The sequence below is a fragment of the Scyliorhinus torazame genome, chromosome 18, assembly GCF_047496885.1.
Source record: "Scyliorhinus torazame isolate Kashiwa2021f chromosome 18, sScyTor2.1, whole genome shotgun sequence".
Taxonomy (NCBI): domain Eukaryota; kingdom Metazoa; phylum Chordata; class Chondrichthyes; order Carcharhiniformes; family Scyliorhinidae; genus Scyliorhinus; species Scyliorhinus torazame.
The window spans coordinates 8,718,801-8,738,379 of NC_092724.1; positions in this window are offsets into that span (position 1 = coordinate 8,718,801).

A 19,579-nucleotide genomic window follows, 5' to 3' on the forward strand; every position below is an offset into this window, starting at 1 on the left:
GGTGTGAATCTTCACCTGGTGGCATGTCGGATCCAAGGTTTAGACAAGGTGCAGGCCAACCGCAAAGCCGTCATTCCTGCGTTTGTCAAGAGAGTCGCTCTGTTTTGGGCAGTGGTTTGTGAGCCAGAAAACCCATGACACAAAATGGTTTTGGTGGATCATATTTTTTTGTGGCATATGACTGGGAAAACCGTCGTTTGGAAATTAAAAAAAACACAGAGTGCACATATGCTTACCAATCAGAAAGAACATGCCAAGATACAAAAAGAGATAGACAGCAATTTTTGATCTGCTTTTGTTTTTGTTTTTTTATTTTGTTGGTACAATGGAAATGATCAATATCCAGGAAGCTTCATGTTGAGGTACAATGGCAGCCATGGTGAGGTTTAATTGTATCTGGGCGCACGGTAGCACAGTGGTTAGCACTGTGGCTTCACAGCGCCAGCGACCCGGTTTCGATTCCCAGCTTGGGTCACTGTCTGTGCGGAGTCTGCACGTTCTCCCCGTGTCTGAGTGCGTTTCCTCCGGGTGCTCCGGCTTCCTCCCAAAATCCCGAAAGACGTGCTTGTTAGGTGAATTGGACATTCTGAATTCTCCCTCTGCGTACCCGAACAGGCGCTGGAGTGTGGCGAAGAGGGGATTTTCACAGTAACTTCATTGCAATGAGAGTGGCACGGTGGCGCAGTGGTTAACACTGCTGCCTCACAGCGCAGGCGACCAGGGTTCAATCCCGGCCCCAGGTCACCGTCCGTGTGGAGTTTGCACATTCTCCCCATGTCTGCGTGGGTTTCACCCCCACAACCCAAAGATGTGCCCAAAGGGTAGGTGGTTTGGCCACGCTAAATTGCCCCTTAATTGGGAAAAAAAAAAAGAATTGGCTACTTTAAATTTTTTTAACAACTTCATTGCAGTGTTGTAAACCTACCTTTGATACTAATTAACATTGGTATTATTGTTTTGTTATAATATTCACTCCCTTCTCAGCACATTCTCACTGTGTTGAAGTGAAGGCACTTCATGAATGTGGGGTATACCAACCAGGATACTGGAGGATGTCCAACCTCCCACTCTCCATGTGAACCATCTTTGCACCTCCTTGTTTTATGGGCACTGTCATCAAACTCCAAATGTTCTTTCTCCTTATGACCTTTTCCAGCAAAGTGCAATTCCTTAAAGCAAAAATGAAATCTTGTGTTTATAGAACACCTTTAACACAGTGGAACATCCCAGAGCATTTCATCAGAGCATTACTGAACAAAACCTGACGCTGAGCCATGTGTATAGTTATTAGGGTGAGTCACCAAAGGTTGGCCAAAAAGGTAGATTTTAAAGAGTGGCTTAACAGAGGAGACAGATGTCATGTCGATGGGAGTTTTAAGGAGGGGGTTCCAGTGTTATCGGCCTAGTTTTGAAGGCTGCCAAGGTGGAAAGTTGAAAATTGTGGAAGTCTAAATCTGGAGAAGCACCGGAATAGGAGGTTACAGAGAAAGGGAGTGACAAGACCATGGACGGATTTGAAAACGAGGATGATAATCGTCAAATTGAGGCATCAGCAGGTTGAGAGCCAATGTAAGTCTGCAAGCACAGGATGATGGGTAAATAGACCTTGATGCAATTTAAAATGTGAGCAACAGAGATTCGGATGGGCTCACGATTACGGACAGTCGGCCGGGACAGTACTGCAACAGTCCAGTCCAGAGTTAACAAAGACAGAATAGGTTCCCAGGGCAGATGGGGGCAGGTCTCCTTCAGTCTTTTTCCCCCAAATAAACTGAATGAATTTGAGGAGGATGGCCATCACCAATTCAGTCCAAGGCAAACGGAGGAAGTGACAACTCCTCCGGACTGTGGTGAACTGTGACGTATTTAGGCTTTCAAAAGTAATCTGTCAAAGCTCCATTGTGAAAGGGGAGCAGTTTTAATTCGAATCTTGCAATGGTACCAATGACAACTTTGGATCAACTGGTTCCACGACAAATATGGACGGAGAAATTTCTAATGGAAATATCGAAAAGTTATGGACACAATGTATGACTTTAAATTGAGGATTCAATTCTACACACCCGATGTCTCTTCTTGCATTACCACATAACTGCACTTCAAAACGTGCTTAATTGACTGTAAAGCACTTTGGGGCATCTTGAGGTGATACAAGGTGTGATATAAGTACATTCATTTTTTTTACCCATGGTTTTGTATCACCTTATGCGTATTGATGGTATATACAACCTATAGAAAGGGTGAGAATGATTAATTCTTCTCCCACTTTACCTGCAAGGTGTAGCTGTCTCATCAAGGCCCACACCACAAGTGGCAAAATCAGGGGCAGTAGCAAAAGTATTTTTGTTTCATGTAGAGTATAAAAATTGCTGGATGCGGGCAACACGGTGGTGCAGTGGGTTAGCACTGCTGCCTCACGGCGCCGAGGTCCCAGGTTCGATCCCGGCTCTGGGTCACTGTCCGTGTGGAGTTTGCACATTTTCCCCGTGTCTGCGTGGGTTTCACCCCCACAACCCAAAAGATGTGCAGGGTAAACTTCCGGGTGCGGCTATGCGGAGCTGAGCCGCACGATTCGGCAGCTCCCGCTACCACAGACTTTCGGGCTCGCTAGAAGAGCCCCAACGGAACTTTTTTCGACACTAACCCGTGGGGAAGGTGAGAGGGAGGTCCCCCTCCAACTTGTATGAAACGGACTCGAAGCGTAACGGCCACAAAAGTGGCATTGGAGCAACGGGAAAAAACGGGGAAAAAAGACAAAATGGCGGCGGCCAGAGACAAAGGGGAGCTGCAGGAGTTTATTAAGCACTGCTTCGAGGAGATGCGTAAGGAAATGCTGGCGCCTATGCTTTCGGCAATCGAAGGACTAGGGATCACCCAGAAGGCCCACGAGGTTCAGATCCAGGAGGTACAAAAAAGAGTTGGTCAGAACGAGGACGAGATCTCGGGCCTGGTGGTGAGAGTGGAGCAGAACGAGGCGCTACACAGGAGGTGGGCGGGAAGACTCGAAGACCTGGAGAACAGGTCGAGGAGAAATAATCTGCGGATCCTGGGTCTCCCTGAAGGAGCGGAGGGGGCCGATGTCGGGGCATACGCGAGCACGATGCTCGGGGCGATGATGGGCAAGGAGGCCCCTTCGAGGCCGCTGGAGTTGGACGGGGCACACCGGGTGCTGGCGAGGAGGCCTCGGGCAAATGAGCCGCCAAGGGCAATGGTGGTGAGGTTCCACCGGTTCACGGACAGAGAGTGGGTCCTGAGATGGGCCAAGAAGGAGCGGAGCAGTAAGTGGGTCGATGCAGAGATCTGAATATACCCGGACTGGAGCACAGAGGTTGCAAAGTGGAGAGTGGGTTTCAACCGGGCCAAAGCGGCGTTGTACCGGAAAGAAGTGAAATTCGGAATGCTGCAGCCAGCGCGACTGTGGGTCACATACAAGGGCCAACACTACTACTTTGAAACGCCTGAAGAGGCGTGGACATTTATACAAACCAAAAAGTTGGACTCTAACTGAGGGTTTGTGAGGGTGGGGGGATATTTGAGGTTTGATGTGTGATGGTTGTTGTATACAGGGGGTCAATCACAATCACGCGCAGGAAATGTTACATGGGCTGGGGGAGAGAGACAAGGCCGCGTCAGGAGCTGCGCCAGAGGGGGCGGAGCGGGCTTTGGAAAGCGCGGGGTTTTTTGTCTTTCCCGCATGCGGGAAGAAAGGTGGGAGGGGGAACTCCCACACGGGGAGGTCAATGGGATAGCGGGGGTAGCTGGGGTCAGCAGGTGTCAGCTGACTTACGGGAGTGACATGGGGGGAGCAAAAAAGCTAGACAGGGGTCTAGCGGGGGGGGGGGGGGCGGGGGGAAGGGTTGCTGCTGCACTGGCTGAAAGGGAATGGGACATAGAAGAGGTGGTCGGGACGGGGGTCCCCCGTCTGGGGGACTGGAGGTGAGCATTCCGGACCTGGAGAAAGGAGGCCTGATAATGGGAGGGGCCTTCAATACAGTGTTGGATCCAGCACTGGACCGCTCCAGATCAAGGACTGGAAAGAGGCCGGCGGCGGCCAAGGTACTTAGGGGGTTTATGGATCAGATGGGGGTAGTGGACCCATGGCGGTTTGCAAGGCCGCAGGCCAGGGACTTTTCTTTCTTCTCCCATGTACACAAAGCCTACTCCCGGATTTTTTTGTTCTGGGCAGGGCGCTCATCCCGAGGGTGGAGGGGATGGAGTATTCGGCTTTAGCCGTTTCGGACCATGCCCCGCACTGGGTGGAACTGGAGCTGGGAGAGGAGCGGGACCAACGCCCGCTGTGGCGGCTGGATGTGGGACTGCTGGCGGACAAGGTGGTGTGTGGGAAGGTGAGGGGGTGTATCGAAAGGTACTTGGAGGCCAACGACAATGGGGAGGTGCGGGTGAGGGTGGTATGGGAGGCGTTGAAGGCGGTGGTCAGGGGAGAGCTAATCTCCATTAGGGCTCATAGGGAGAAGACAGAGGGCATGGAAAGGGAGAGGTTAGTGGGGGAGATTTTGAGAGTGGACAGGAGATACGCAGAGGCCCCGGAGGAAAGATTACTTGGGGAAAGACGACGGCTCCAGACGGAGTTTGACGTGTTGACCACATGGAAGGCGGAGACACAGTGGAGGAAAGCGCAGGGAGCGACCTATGTGTATGGGGAAAAGGCTAGTCGGATGCTGGCACACCAGCTCCGTAAAAGGATGGCAGCGAGGGAAATAGGGGGAGTTAAAGATGGAAGGGGAGCCACGGTTCGGAGTGCGACGAAACTAAATGAGGTATTTAAGGCCTTCTATGAAGAGCTATACAGATCCCAGCCCCCAACGGGGGAAGAGGGTATGAGACGATTCCTAGACCAACTGAGATTCCCGAGGGTGGAGGAGCAAGCGGTGGCGGATCTGGGGGCCCCAATTGGGTTGGAGGAGCTGAGCAAGAGTTTGGGGAGCATGCAGGCGGGGAAGGCCCCGGGACCGGACGGGTTCCCGGTGGAGTTCTACAGGAAGTACGTAGACCTGTTGGCCCCGCTACTAGTGAGGACCTTTAATGAGGCAAGAGAGGAGGGGACCCTACCTCCGACAATGTCGGAAGCGACAATTTCTTTGATCCTAAAGCGGGACAAGGACCACTGCAATGTGGATCGTACAGGCCGATCTCGCTCCTTCTGTGGATGCAATGTTGCTGGCAAAAGTGCTGGCCACGAGGATCGAGGACTGTGTCCCGGGGGTGATTCACGAGGACCAGACGGGATTTGTAAAGGGTAGGCAGCTAAACACCAATGTGCGGCGGCTCTTAAATGTGATAATGATGCCATCGGTGGAGGGAGATAGTGGCAGCTATGGACGCGGAGAAGGCCTTTGACAGAGTAGAGTGGGAGTACCTCTGGGAGGTGCTGCGTAGGTTTGGGTTCGGGGGAGGGTTTATCAGCTGGGTTAAGCTCCTTTACAGAGCCTCGGTGGCGAGTGTAGTGACGAACCGGCGGAGGTCGGAGTGCTTTCGGCTGTACCGAGGGACGAGGCAGGGGTGCCCCCAGTCCCCCCTGTTCGCATTGGCGATCGAACCATTGGCCATGTCATTGAGGGAGTCTAATAAATGGAGGGGGGTGGTCCGAGGGGGAGAAGAGCATTGGGTGTCGCTATATGCGGATGACCTGTTGCTGTACGTGGCGGATCCAATGGAGGGGATGGTGGAGGTCATGCAGACTCTAAGGGAGTTTGGGGCGTTTTCGGGCTATAAGCTCAATGTAGGGAAGAGTGAGCTCTTTTTATTACAGGCGGGGGACCAAGAAAGAGGGATAGGGGACCTACCGCTGAGGAGGGCGGAGGGGAGCTTTCGGTATCTGGGGATCCAGCTAGCCAGGAGTTGCGGGACCCTACATAAACTGAATCTGATGAGGTTGGTGGAGCAAATGGAGGAGGATTTTAAAAGATGGGACATGCTACCGCTCTCGCTGGCGGGTAGAGTGCAATCGGTCAAAATGGTGGTCCTTCCGAGGTTTCTGTTTGTGTTTCAGTGCCTTCCCATCGTGATCACTAAGGCCTTTTTTAAGAGAGTAGGCAGGAGTATTATGGGATTTGTGTGGGCGAATAAGACCCCGAGGGTAAGGAGAGGGTTCCTGGAACGCAGTAGGGACCGAGGAGGGTTGGTGCTGCCAAACCTGGGGAGCTACTACTGGGCAGCAAATGTGTCAATGATCCGCAAGTGGGTTATGGAGGGAGAGGGGGCGGCATGGAAGAGGATGGAGATGGCGTCCTGCAAAGGAACGAGCCTGGGGGCGTTGGTGACGGCACCGCTGCCGCTCTCGCCGACAAAGTATACCAGGAGCCCGGTGGTGTCGGCAACGCTAAGGATCTGGGGCCAGTGGAGACGGCAGAGGGGCGCAATGGGAGCATCGGTGTAGTCCCCGATCAGGGATAACCATCGGTTTGTCCCGGGGAAGATTGTCGGGGGGTTCCAGAGCTGGCATCGGGCGGGGATCAGAAGAATGGGGGACCTGTTCATTGACGGAACGTTTGCGAGCCTAGGGGCACTGGAGGAGAAGTTTGAGTTACCCCCGGGAAATGCCTTTAGATATATGCAGGTGAGGGCTTTTGTGAGGCGACAGGTGAGGGAATTCCTGTTGCATCCGGCACAAGAAATTCAAGACAGGGTGATCTCGGGTGCATGGGTCGGGGAGGGCAAGGTATCGGCAATACACCAGGAGATGAAAGAAGAGGGGGAAGCGCTGGTAGAAGAGTTGAAGGGTAAATGGGAGGAGGAGCTGGGGGAGGAGATCGAGGAAGGTCTGTGGGCTGATGCTCTGGGTAGGGTTAATTCCTCCTCCTCGTGTGCCAGGCTCAGCCTGATACAATTTAAGGTGGTTCACAGAGCTCACTTGACGGGGGCGAGGTTGAGCAGGTTCTTTGGGGTAGAGGACAGATGTGGAAGGTGCTCAGGGAGCCCGGCGAACTATGTCCATATGTTTTGGCCATGCCCGGCACAAAGGGGTTCTGGAGAGGAGTGGCGGGAGCAATATCTCAGGTGGTGAAAGTCCGGGTCAAGCCAAGCTGGGGGCTAGCAATATTCGGAGTAGTGGACGAACCGGGAGTGCAGGAGGCGAAAGAGGCCGGCATTCTGGCCTTTGCGTCCCTAGTAGCCCGGCAAAGGATCTTGCTCATGTGGAAGGAGGCGAAGCCCCCCAGCATGGACGCCTGTATAAACGATATGGCTGGGTTTATAAAGTTGGAGAGGATCAAGTTCGCCTTGAGAGGGTCTGCGCAGGGGTTCTACAGGCGGTGGCAACCGTTCCTAGACTATCTCGCGGAGCGTTAGAGGAAGGTCAGTCAGCAGCAGCAGCAACCTGGGGAGGGGGGGGGGGGCACGTCCGGGGAGCGGGGGTGGGGGGTGAGGGGGAGCTGCCTGGCGGGGTGGATGTGCAAGAGATAACATGAAGAGTCGGGGAAACTGGCACGTACGGGAGAGAGCTAGTGTACAAAGCTATGTAAATATACTATTTTGCCATGTATATATCTTGCTCCGTGCGATTTATCGTTTCCTTTTTTTTTGTTACGGGGGGGGGTTATTGTTTGTAAGGGAGAAAAATTGTGTTAAAAACTTTAATAAAGTTTTCAACAAAGATGTGCAGGCTAGGTGGATTGGCCGTGCCAAATTGCCCCTTAATTGGAAAAAATGAATTGGACACTCTAAATTCTTAAAACAAAATGCTGGATGTCAGGCAGAGAATTAATAGCTGCTGTTTAGTTTGTTGTCCTTCTGAAATAGCGCTGTAACACACGATTTCAAGTCATGGGGCACTTTCTAATACCACTGGGAGAAGTTTGATGTTCAGTGACTGTCCCCGAAGCCCTCTGGCAGTATTAGTTAGGGTGGAAAAAACCAACAACTAGCTGCACTCTAGGGCCCAGAAGAACAAAAGCATGAGCCAGGTAAGTACAGAACTGGTAACTTTCAACCTCTGTCTCCCTTTATGTGTACCAAATGTGTCGTCTAGCTCCCCCCCCCCCCCGCTCTCCCCCTTCCTCGCTACATTCTCGCTATCCTGCACATAATAAGCATCTCATTGTCTCTGTTCTCGGAATTAACAGTGTAGAATTTCCTACCTCCATTCATGTTCTTTTCGTCTGACAATCGACAGATTTTTGAAACCCTTCACTTGATGTCACTTAATCATGAATCAAATCTATTTTGTTCCTGTCAGTCCGTAGATGTGTAATTGTTCTACTCTGAAAATAAGTAAAAGGGGAAATTAATTCCTATTTTAATATATGTCCCTGTATATTTTTTTAAACTGGAGATTTAAAAATAGTTAAAACATCGAAATGTTCTTCTTCTTCAATTCTCTGCCCAAAGGCAGGTGTGACCAGCAGCACCACGATCTCCACTATGGGTAGGGTAAGGCGGGCACGTCCCATACCCACCCCCGCCAAAACAGTCTTTGATGCTGTTGGCACCAGTCTGATCCACACCAACCACCCAGCCATCTGAACCAGCCACCCCCATCCAAAGCAGTCTGCTTGATTAAATTTCCATCCATTAGCCGAAATATCTCACCATTGACCCAACGACAGAGCTACCTGGTTCAACCAAATTCACACAGGGCATGGATGATGTAGCCACTTGCTCCACAAGTTGCAGGTGAGGAATGGCCTGAAGTGCATTGGTGCACGTGTGCCTAGTCCATGGAACACATCACGGGCACTGAATTGCAGTGGTTCAGTAAGGACGACCGCCACCTTCTCAGGACAAGTAGCATTGGGCAATCAACAATGATGTTTGTAAGTCTCCAGGTTCGCAAGGCACAGATTACCCAAAATAGGCAGTCGAGAACTCATAAGTGACTTTTGCTAGTTTATCAAGAATCAATATTTTAGATATGGTACATCATCTAAATGGACAGAAGAGACATGCGGCCGTAACAGGTGAGAACTGTTTACTGGCCCCAAATCAGACAAACAGATGGGGAAGCTGATCTCCATGGCTGCAAATGGGGGCAGGTTCTTCTGTTCTATTTGGTCTTCTTAAGACAGTTGAAGGGTCAGATCAATGGCAGCATGGATTACTTTGAAAAGCTCTCTCCGCTATCTGAGGTTTTCTTGAGCTAACCAAGGTGTTCGGCCGGAGTTGGCATCTCAAAAAGCTCTCATCCATCCAACATGATTTTTCCCTCTCAAGAATCTGTTCATTCTGGGAGGCTTATGTCAATCATTTATTCTGGGAGGCGGTAGCATAGTGGCATTGCCATTGGTAGATGGTGACATTTGAATACAATAAAAATCTGGAATTAAAGTCTGTTGATGAACCAGGAAACCCTCAATGATTGTCGTAAATATTCATCTAGTTCACTAATATCCTTTAGGGAAAGAAATCTGCCCTCCTTACCTGGTCTGGCCTACATGTGACTCCAGACCCCACAACAATGTGGTTGGCCCTCTGAAATGGCTGAGCAAGTCACTCAGTTCAAGAACAGTTAGGAATGGGCAGCAAATCTTGGCCCAGCCAGCACCCCATGAAAGAATTTGAAAAAATAAATAAAATTGTCTGTTGGCACGGGTCAGATATTCAAGATAACCCCTCCTATTTCCACCGGAAACCCAGGAAGTCATCTTGTGGCTCATTGCATGCTAAGACATCCTGTTTAACCTTCAGACAGTTGGCTTACATATGGGTCATGAAGTTGCCCGCAACTCTCTATCAGGATTAGCAATGTCTTGTGCTTGTGTTTGAGACATGACCTTGACAGAGATAATGGCTGGTATTTTTCAGCTCAAGAAGTTGTGGGAGGGCTCACTATGAGACAGAGAGAGAGCAATCTCTATAATATTCAACAACTTACATTAGAACAAAGAACAATACAGCACAGGAACAGACCCTTCAGCTCCCCCCCACCCCCCGCCTGTACCGGTCATGATACCACCCTTGGCCAAAACCCTCAGCACTTCCTTGTGCCGTATCCCTCTATACCCGTCCTATCCATGTGTTTGTCAAGATACCTTTTGAATGCCGTTAATGTATCTGCTTCCACAACCTCCCCTGGCCACGCGTTCCAGGCACTCACCACCAGCTGTGAAAAAAACCTGCCTCGCACATCTCCTCTAAACTTTGCCCCACAGCCCTTAAACCTATGCTCCTTGGTGACTGACACTTCCACCTTGGGAAAGATGCCTGCCCATCCACTCTGTCCATGCACCTCATAATCTTGTAGATCTCTATCAGGTCACCCCTCAACCTCCGTCTTTCTAATGAAAACAGTCCGAGTCTATTCAGCCTCTCCACATAGCTAACACCTCCATACCAAGCAACATCCTGGTAAACCGCCTCTGCACCCTCTCCAAAGCCTCTACATCCTTCTGGTAGTGTGGCGACCAGAATTGTGCGCAAAATTCCAAGTGCTACCGTACCAAGGTTCTATACAAAGTTTTACAAAGTTATCATATGGTGGTGTCTTACATGTTGTGAGTGACACATGTATCCTGGGAATGAAGGGAAAAAAATGTTTTAGTGCTCTTTGTTGAGGGATAAATATTGACCAGAAAACCGAGATACAGTCTATGCTCTTCCAATCTTGGATTCTTGGATCACTGGGAAGGTTTCCGGGGAAGGCGGGACATGTACAAGAGAGACTGTCTGCACCTGAACCACATTGGGACCAACATCCTTGCAGATAGGTTTGCTAGTGCTGTTGGGAGGAGTTTAAACTAGTTTGGCAGGGGGAGTGGACGCAGGGTATGAGTAAAATAGCGACACATCATGCTATAGTAAAGGAAGCAAGGTAGAGTGAGTTCAACTATGTTGAATGTCAAGAGAGTAAGACAAGTCTTTACTGGTATGAGCTGATGAGTTAAGGGCATGGATTGACATATGGAATTGCGACATTGTTGCCATCACAGAGTCATGGTTATGGTAAGGGCAAACATTCCAGGGTATAGCATCTTTAGGCAAGACATAGCAACATGTAAAAAAGGAGGTGGTGTTGCGCTATTAATTAAAGAATCAATTACTGCAATGAAGAGAGATGATATCTTGGAAGGGTCTTGGAAGAGGCTTTATGGGTAGAACTTAGGAATTCAAAGGGGGCAGCCACATTACTGGAAGTGTATTATAGGCCCCCAAAGAGTCAGTGGGCAATAGATGAGCAGATATGTAGACAATTTACTGAGATGTGTAAGAATAATAATCGGGTAAATATACTGGGGGATTTCAGGTTCCCCAACATAAACTGGGATAGTCATAGTGTAAAGGATTTAAAGGGGGTAAATTTCTTGAAATGTATTCAGCCAAATTTTTTGTATCAGTATGTAGAAGGCCCAACACGAGATGGAGCAGTGCTGAATCTGGTTCTGGGGGACAAATCCAGACAATGTTCAATGTGGCAGTGGGGGAGCATTTTAGTGATAGTAATCACAACACGGTACAGTTCAAGTTTGTTTTGGACAATGAAAAAGATGCCCTGCAAAAGGCAGTTTTGGATTGGGGCAAGGCAGATTTTACTAAAATAAGGCAGGATCTGGTCAAAGTTGACTGGGAGCAGCTTCTTGCGGCAAAATCTGACAGCGGAGAAGTGGAGGGCATTCAAAAAGGGATTGGGGAGAGTACAGGCCCAACATGTTCCCTACAGGGGGAAATGGGTGTCTAGGACAATCCAGGACTGGATAAGGAGGAAGAGAAATGCTTTCAGCAAGTCCAAAGGGAGAAACTCAACTGCGACCCAAAAGGAATATAAGAAGTGTAAGAAGAAACGTAAGAAAGCAACAACCAGAGCAAAAGGGGGCATGAGAAAGGACTTGCGAATAAGATTAGGGAGAGCCCTAAGATATTCTATAAATACATTAAGGGGAAGATGTTAACCAGGGAAAGAGTAGGGCCCTTTAGAGACCAAGGGAACAATCTGTGTATGAAGCCGCAAGACATTGCTCGGGTGTTACATCAAGACTTCTCATCGGTCTTCACTCAGGAGAAGGAGGGCATAGATACAGAATTCTGAAAGTGGGATTGTGAGGACCTTGAGCAGTTTGACATAGGAAGTGAGGAAGTATTGGAGGTTTTGATGGACCTAAAAATAGACAAATCCCCAGGGCAGGATGAATTACATCCCAGGCTGCTGTGAGAGGGGAGGCAGGAAATTTCAGGGGCTCCAATGCCAGTTTTCTATTCCTTTCTGGCCACGGGGAAAGTGTCAGAGAACTGGAGAACGGCTAATGTTGTTCCACTTTTCAAAAAAGGTAGTAGAGATAAAAAAGGGAATTACAGACCAGTCGGTGAGTCTCAAGTCAGTGGTAGGAAAATTGTTGGAGAAAATTCTGAAGGAGAGAATTTATTTCCACTTGAAAAGGCGATACGGTAGCACAGTGGTTAGGCCTGTTGCTTCACAGCGCCAGGGTCCCAGGTTCGATTCCCGGCTTGGGGTCACTGTCTGTGCGGAGTCTGCACGTTCTCCCCGCGTCTGCGTGAGTTTCCTCCGGGTGCTCCGGTTTCCTCCCACAAGTCCTAAAAGACATGCTGTTAGGTGAATTGGATATTCTGAATTCTCCCTCCCTTTACCCGAACAGGCGCCGGAGTGTGGCGACTAGGGGATTTTCACAGTGACTTCATTGCAGTGTTAATGTAGGCCTACTTGTGACAATAATAAAGATTATTGTTATGAGTTGACTAGGATGGTGGTAGAAGGCTGTTTAACTGGGGGTCGGTGTTCAACGGCGCAGCACAGGGGTCAGTGCTGTGTCCGCAATTGTTTGTTATACAAATGATGATGATGAGAATGTGGGGGGAATGATAAGTAATTTTGTAGACAACACCAAGATTGATAAGCTGGTTAACAGTAAGGAAGAGGGTCATAGTTTACAGGAAAATATAGATGGGTTAGTCAGATTGCAGAGCATGGCAGATGGTATTTAACCCTGAGACGTGCGACGTGATGCACTTTGGAAGAAGAAACAGGGCAAGAGAGTATGTAATAAATAGCAGGACACTAGGAAGCTCAGAGGAACAGATGGATCTTGGGGTACTTGTTCACAGATCCACGAAGGTGAGAGAGCAGGTGAATAGGGTAGTTGTGAAGGCATATGGGACACTTACCTTTATCATAGAATATAAGAACAAGGAGGTTATGTTGGAGCTGTACAGAATGTTGGTTCAGACACAGCTGGAGTACTGTGTGCAGTTCTGGTCACTTCACTGTAGGAAGGAGGTGATTGCATTGGAGAGGGTGCAGAGGAGATTCACCAGGATGCTCCTGGGATTCCCCTTGGTTGAGGGGGGCCAATAACAGGGGGGCATAGTTTTAGGGTGAGAGGCAGGAGATTCCGAGGGGATTCTCAGAGGGTGGTGAAAATCTGGAATGCTCGGCCTGGGAAGGTAGTGGAGGCTGGAGACCTCACACTGGAATGCTCGGCCTGGGAAGGTAGCGGAGGCTGGAGACGTCACACTGGAATGCTCAGCCTGGGAAGGTAGTGGAGGCTGGAGACCTCACACTGGAATGCTCGGCCTGGGAAGGTAGCAGAGGCTGGAGACGTCACACTGGAATGCTCGGCCTGGGAAGGTAGCAGAGGCTGGAGACGTCACACTGGAATGCTCGGCCTGGGAAGGTAGCGGAGGCCGGAGACCTCACACTGGAATGCTCGGCCTGGGAAGGTAGTGGAGGCTGGAGACGTCACACTGGAATGCTCGGCCTGGGAAGGTAGTGGAGGCTGGAGACGTCACACTGGAATGCTCGGCCTGGGAAGGTAGCAGAGGCTGGAGACCTCACACTGGAATGCTCGGCCTGGGAAGGTAGTGGAGGCTGGAGACCTCACACTGGAATGCTCGGCCTGGGAAGGTAGTGGAGGCTGGAGACCTCACACTGGAATGCTCGGCCTGGGAAGGTAGCAGAGGCTGGAGACGTCACACTGGAATGCTCGGCCTGGGAAGGTAGTGGAGGCTGGAGACCTCACACTGGAATGCTCGGCCTGGGAAGGTAGTGGAGGCTGGAGACCTCACAACCTGTATAAAGCACTTGGATGAACAATTGAAACCCCATCACATTCAAGGATATGGGACAAGTGGTGGTAAGTGGGATTAGCGCGAGATTAGGGATAGTTATTGTTGGTGCAAACTCGATGGGCCAAGGGGCATTTTCTGCGCTGTACGACTCGATGACTCAATGACTCTAATCGTGTCTTTTGGATATTGGATCCGCTTTATTACTTCATCTGAAAATTGGCATCTCTGGCAGACAGTGCAGCACTTGCACGGCACTGCGCTAGAGTGTGTGCCTAGATCATGTGCTGAAGTCCTGAACTCATAGCCTATCCACGGCGAGAATGGGAAGTCAGGCATAAATAGGAGCAAAGAGAAATGGATCCCAAATCTTAGAGCGGTGATTGAAAGCTTCTTTGGAGAAACAGGACTGGAACTTTAAATGCCCCTTTTGCCACTAAGTTCAGCCGTGGATCTGCTTTGAAAACAATGACCTCGGCTGGCTGTGCTGTCATTTCAAAGCAAGGGCGGGGGGGGGGGGGGGCGGGGACACCAACCATCCGCTCGCCTCCAATTAACTGCCTGTTAAGTTTATTGAAGAACTTGTCAACGAGATGAAGGGGGCCAGAAGGAAATTTTCAAAGTGAACAATAAAAGTGAGCAGTCTGGAACACATTAGTGCTCAGCTGTTGTGAGCACTGCGGGCAGCCATAATGCGATCTTTAATAAATGAGTAGAGGGTCCCTTGTGGATTAAATGCTATTTTATGGATTTCACGCCACACCATGCTCCATTATGCTGAAACCTTAGGCATTTGCAGCGTGAAGAAGGCCATTCAGCCTTTCACATCAATGCTAGCACTTTTGCAGTGGAATCCCAAACTACTTCTACTGCCCCGCTCTGTCCTCACAGCCATTTATCTGCCTCCAGTTTAATATTTATCCAACTTGCCTTTAAAACGCAATAGTCTCCACTTTAGTCACTACCAATGACAAAGTATCCTACGCCCAACAAGCCACATTTCTATTAATATCACTCCTCATTTTCAATGACAATTTTACATTTACCACTGACTCCTCAACCAGAGGAAAATAGTCTGACCCAATTCACTCTGTCAATCTTCATAACTTTAAAATCCTCTATTAAATCTGTGTTAAGTCTTCGCTGCCCAGGGAGGATTAGTTCCACTATCTCAAGCTTTTCTTTATAACTATAATTTTCCATCCCAGTCATTATCCCGGAGAATCTATACTTTATGGCTTCAATGTACTTCTACGAAGGGGTAGTACACACAGGAGGCAAACCATGGATCAAGAGATGTTTTGGACAAGTTAATCATAATAACAGAAACAAGGGGTACTAGGAGCAGACAGGCAAAGTGGAGTTGAGGCCGGGAATCAGTAAGAATTGTATTGAAGGTGGAGTAGGCTCAAGGAACCATATGGTTTACACCTGTTCCTATTTCTTATATTCTTACATTGTACTCGCCACCGCAATTTATAAACCTAAAATATGGTTGGCCTTTTCACATAACATCACTCAAGCACACTTGCGAACCCCTCAATATTTTATCTTCATCTACACCCTCTGACATCTGTCCATTGAGTGCCCATTCCTTATTTTTCCGACCAAAATAAAGAACCTTACACTTGTGCAAAATGAAATGGTATCTTTCACCTAGCGATCCTTTCCCTTATCCTTTCAATGTCTTCCAGGCGTTTTCGCCCCCCTCCTCACTCTTCACCCCAGGTCTCTTACTTTTGTCTTGTTTGCGAGTTGTGAGATTACACCCTTGCATTGTCAAATTGTTGGAGGTGGAGGGAGATTTTGTCAGCCAATTTTAGAAGTGGTGGGGCTCTTTGCTTCCATTTCCCTTGACTCTCCACCCAGGGACCACTGTTTTTAAGATGATCCTTCCCTTTGACTCTCGTGCCAGCCAAGAGTTGCGAAGTGCAGAGTACGTCTCTCCGCGCATTCCAAGTGGCTGTCTTTCTTTATTCAATGAACAGTCTGAATATGTGACAGTGCGACACCTGAGTTAAAAGCAGAACAATGGACTGTCCCTTATATTATTATGAATAACTCACTCATAGTGTGTTTAAATTTTAAAATGTGTTTGATTTTACTTATGCAATGCGGCAGTTACACCAGCATAGGTAATGGGAGAGTGATGAATGTTTAATAATGAGATGAGTTGATTCAGATTGTGTCTGTTTGTCACAGTCCTTTTAAGCAATAGGTGCTTGATTCAGAAGAGATGTGCCACCTCAGTGAAACAAAGCACTAGTTTGTGAGCAAGTAGCACCACAAATTCGAAGACCATGGGATCTGAACCCAGAATATTCTTCCTTCTCCCGATGTGGTGTTTTTTGCTCTCGAGATTGATGATCAGTGTCTTCATTGGGATTTACAAGTATGTACGCATTCCTTACATAAGAACATAAGAACATAAGAACTAGGAGCAGGAGTAGGCCATCTGGCCCCTCGAGCCTGCTCCGCCATTCAGTGAGATCATGGCTGATCTTTGTGGACTCAGCTCCACTCTCCGGCCCGTACACCATATCCCCGAATCCCTTTATTCTTTAGAAAGGTATCTATCTTTTTCTTTAAAACGTTTAAAGAAGGAACCTCAACTGCTTCACTGGGCAAGGAATTCCAGAGATTCACAACCCTTTGGGTGAAGAAGTTCCTCCTAAACTTGGTCCTAAATCTACTTCCCCTTATTTTGAGGCTATGCCCCCTAGTTCTGCTTTCCCCGACCAGTGGAAACAACCTGCCCGCATCTATCCTATCTATTCCCTTCATAATCTTATATGTTTCAATAAGATCCCCCCGCATCCTTCTAAACTCCAATGAGTACAGTCCCAGTCTACTCAACCTCTCATCATAATCTAATCCCCTCAACTCTGGGATCAACCTAGTGAATCTCCTCTGCACTCCCTCCAGTGCCAATATGTCCTTTCTCAGGTAAGGAGACCAAAACTGAACACAATACTCCAGATGTGGCCTCACCAACACCTTATACAATTGCAGCATAACCTCCCTAGTCGTGTGTGTACTCCATCCCTCTAGCAATGAAAGACAAAACTCGATTAGCCTTCTTAATCACCTGTTGCACCTGCACACCAACATTTCTGCGACTCGTGCACCAGCACACCCATCCATCTACCATCCATCTACAGTGGCCAGGATTTGTGCGAAGTTGTCTCACTCGTGGGCTTCACCCTTTGCTGTTGTGACTTTTGTTATTATTTTTTTAAAAACATTCAGCCAGCACTTGTTGTGATCACAGAATGTCCCAAAGCACTTTACAGCCAATGAGGTACCTCTGAGGTGTAGTAACTGGTGTCAGATTGCATGAAATGCAGCAGTTAATTTGTGCACAGCAAGCTCTCGCATTGAGATTGTTTAATCCGCGATAATCAGAACGCATAAACAATAGTTGAAATTACAAGCAAGGTTTATTTCAATACAATTCTAATTCTCCTCCACTCCCCTAGGGGTCTCGTTTCCCCAACCTGCAACTAGGCTTTTTATACATCCGGGGTTCTCCTTGTAGAGGGGAAGCCCCGCCCCTTAAAGGGGAAGTACCACCCCCCGCCTTAAAGGCGGCAGTAACAGGGGCGGCAGGGGCTGCGGTGAAGATGGCGGAGCGGGACGTCTGAATCAATGGCCGGTGCGGCCTGGAGTATCTGGCACGTGGCTTTGGAGATGGTCCAAGTGGTGATTAGACTCTCGGCCCTGTGTCGTACATGGTAAGGAACCTGTAGCCAGTTAAAATGGCTAACTCCCGATTAGAATGGCCAAACCCCGATTTAAAATGGCAAACGGAAGAGGCTGATGGGAAAATCAGCCAACAGGACTCAAACAGGCAGCTGCAGGCAAAACTGTGTATTCGCCTCTGGGGAGGCCAGACAGAATCGATACCTGCATCCATCAACATAACAACACACCAGCCATCTGCATACTAATTAGCAATCCCCGGGAACAATATGCTCCAAATTAGACACACAAAGCCATCCCAGACCTTTTGGTGCCAGCAGGAGCCAACACAAAGAGAGGTAAACGACCACCCCAAACCCGCCCATCGATCAAGGAATCGCTCCAGCATTGGAGAATATCGAACCAAGTGATTGGGACGAAGTCCAATCACTTGGAACCAGGTACAGGGTCCGCCCCGAAAGGCAGGAAGCCCCTGGGGACTATAAGAATAGAGTCCAAGTTCAAATCGACCCTTCTTCTCCTCTCCACACCCTTCGAGACCCTTCTGCTGACCTTCTACAACAGCCGCGAGAACCGTAAGTCTTACTCCAACGCTCGCTATGAGATAGGCACTCCTGACTATCGACCTGTACCCGCTTTGAATCCCGCAGGCTCAGAACCCATACGAAAGGCCATTTGTTTCCCTGACCTGGTGGGCCATTTCCAAAGTTACGTATTAGCCTGTTAGTTGTAGGAAGTAGCTTAGAAGTAGGATTAATGTATAAGTATTGATTACTGTTTATAATAAATGTGCGTTGATTTAACTCTTACTAAGCGGTGTGTTGGATTATTGATCATTACTCGGACTTGAACCACGTGGCGGTATCAGAAAGATACCTGGCGACTCAAGAGCAAAGGTGATAGAACAAGAGCAATTAAACTAAGGCTAAAACGAGCAACAAACCGTACCCATTCTTGCCAACAAGGCGCTCGGGATCCAAGCGGCCCCTCTGCAGAAGTTTTGGACGTGTACTGCGCCTCCCGATGCAAACTCGAGCAGTGACCATCAGCGGCCTGTGTCCGCCTCATTTTGGTCCTGAGCACCAATTTTCCCGCTAAGATGCGGAAAGACGAGACTCAAATGGGTGCAGAGGCGGCGACCCATCAACATCTGGGCCGGTGCGATGCCCGACTGTGGCATGCGGGATTACCACCCGGTAGCAGAATAAGAATTTTGCCAAGCGGGATCCTGATGTTTGCTTTCTCATTCCGAATTTAAAAGTTTGCACCATCCACTCGGCCAACCCATTCGAAGCTGGGTGGTATGGGGTGGTCCTCACGTGACGGATCCCGTTGGCGGACATAAATGCCGCAAATTGTATGCTCATAAACGCCGTTGCAGCACTTCAGATATGTCATGTGTACTGAAAATGTGCCGGAGTTTCTCTATGGTGGTCTGGGGCGTTGTCACCTGTATCTTCAGGACCTCCATCCACTTGGAGTGGGCATTGACAAGGACGAGGAACATCGCCCTTGAAAGGGGCCCACAAATTCTATATGGAGGAGAGACCATGGACGACCTGGCCATTCCCACGGGTGGAGCGAGGTTGCAGGAGGCAGCTTCTGGTGTGCCTGACACCGGACGCAGCGCTGCGCCACCCGCTCGATGTCCGCCTCAATGCCGGGCCACCAAATGTAGCTTTAAGCTAGCATTGTCTTCTTGGACACGCCTGGGTGACCATTATGGAGGTCCATCAGGTGCGGGCTGCGTCCATGTTCGGGGACCACCACACGGGTACCCCAAAGGAGAATGACGTCCTCTATGTTGAGCTCCTGCATCTTTGTGGTGTCGGCCGTCATTCCCTGTGGTCAGGCCCTGTGCTGAGCCCCATACTGCACCATGTGTCAGACGTGGTAGAGCTGAGGGTCA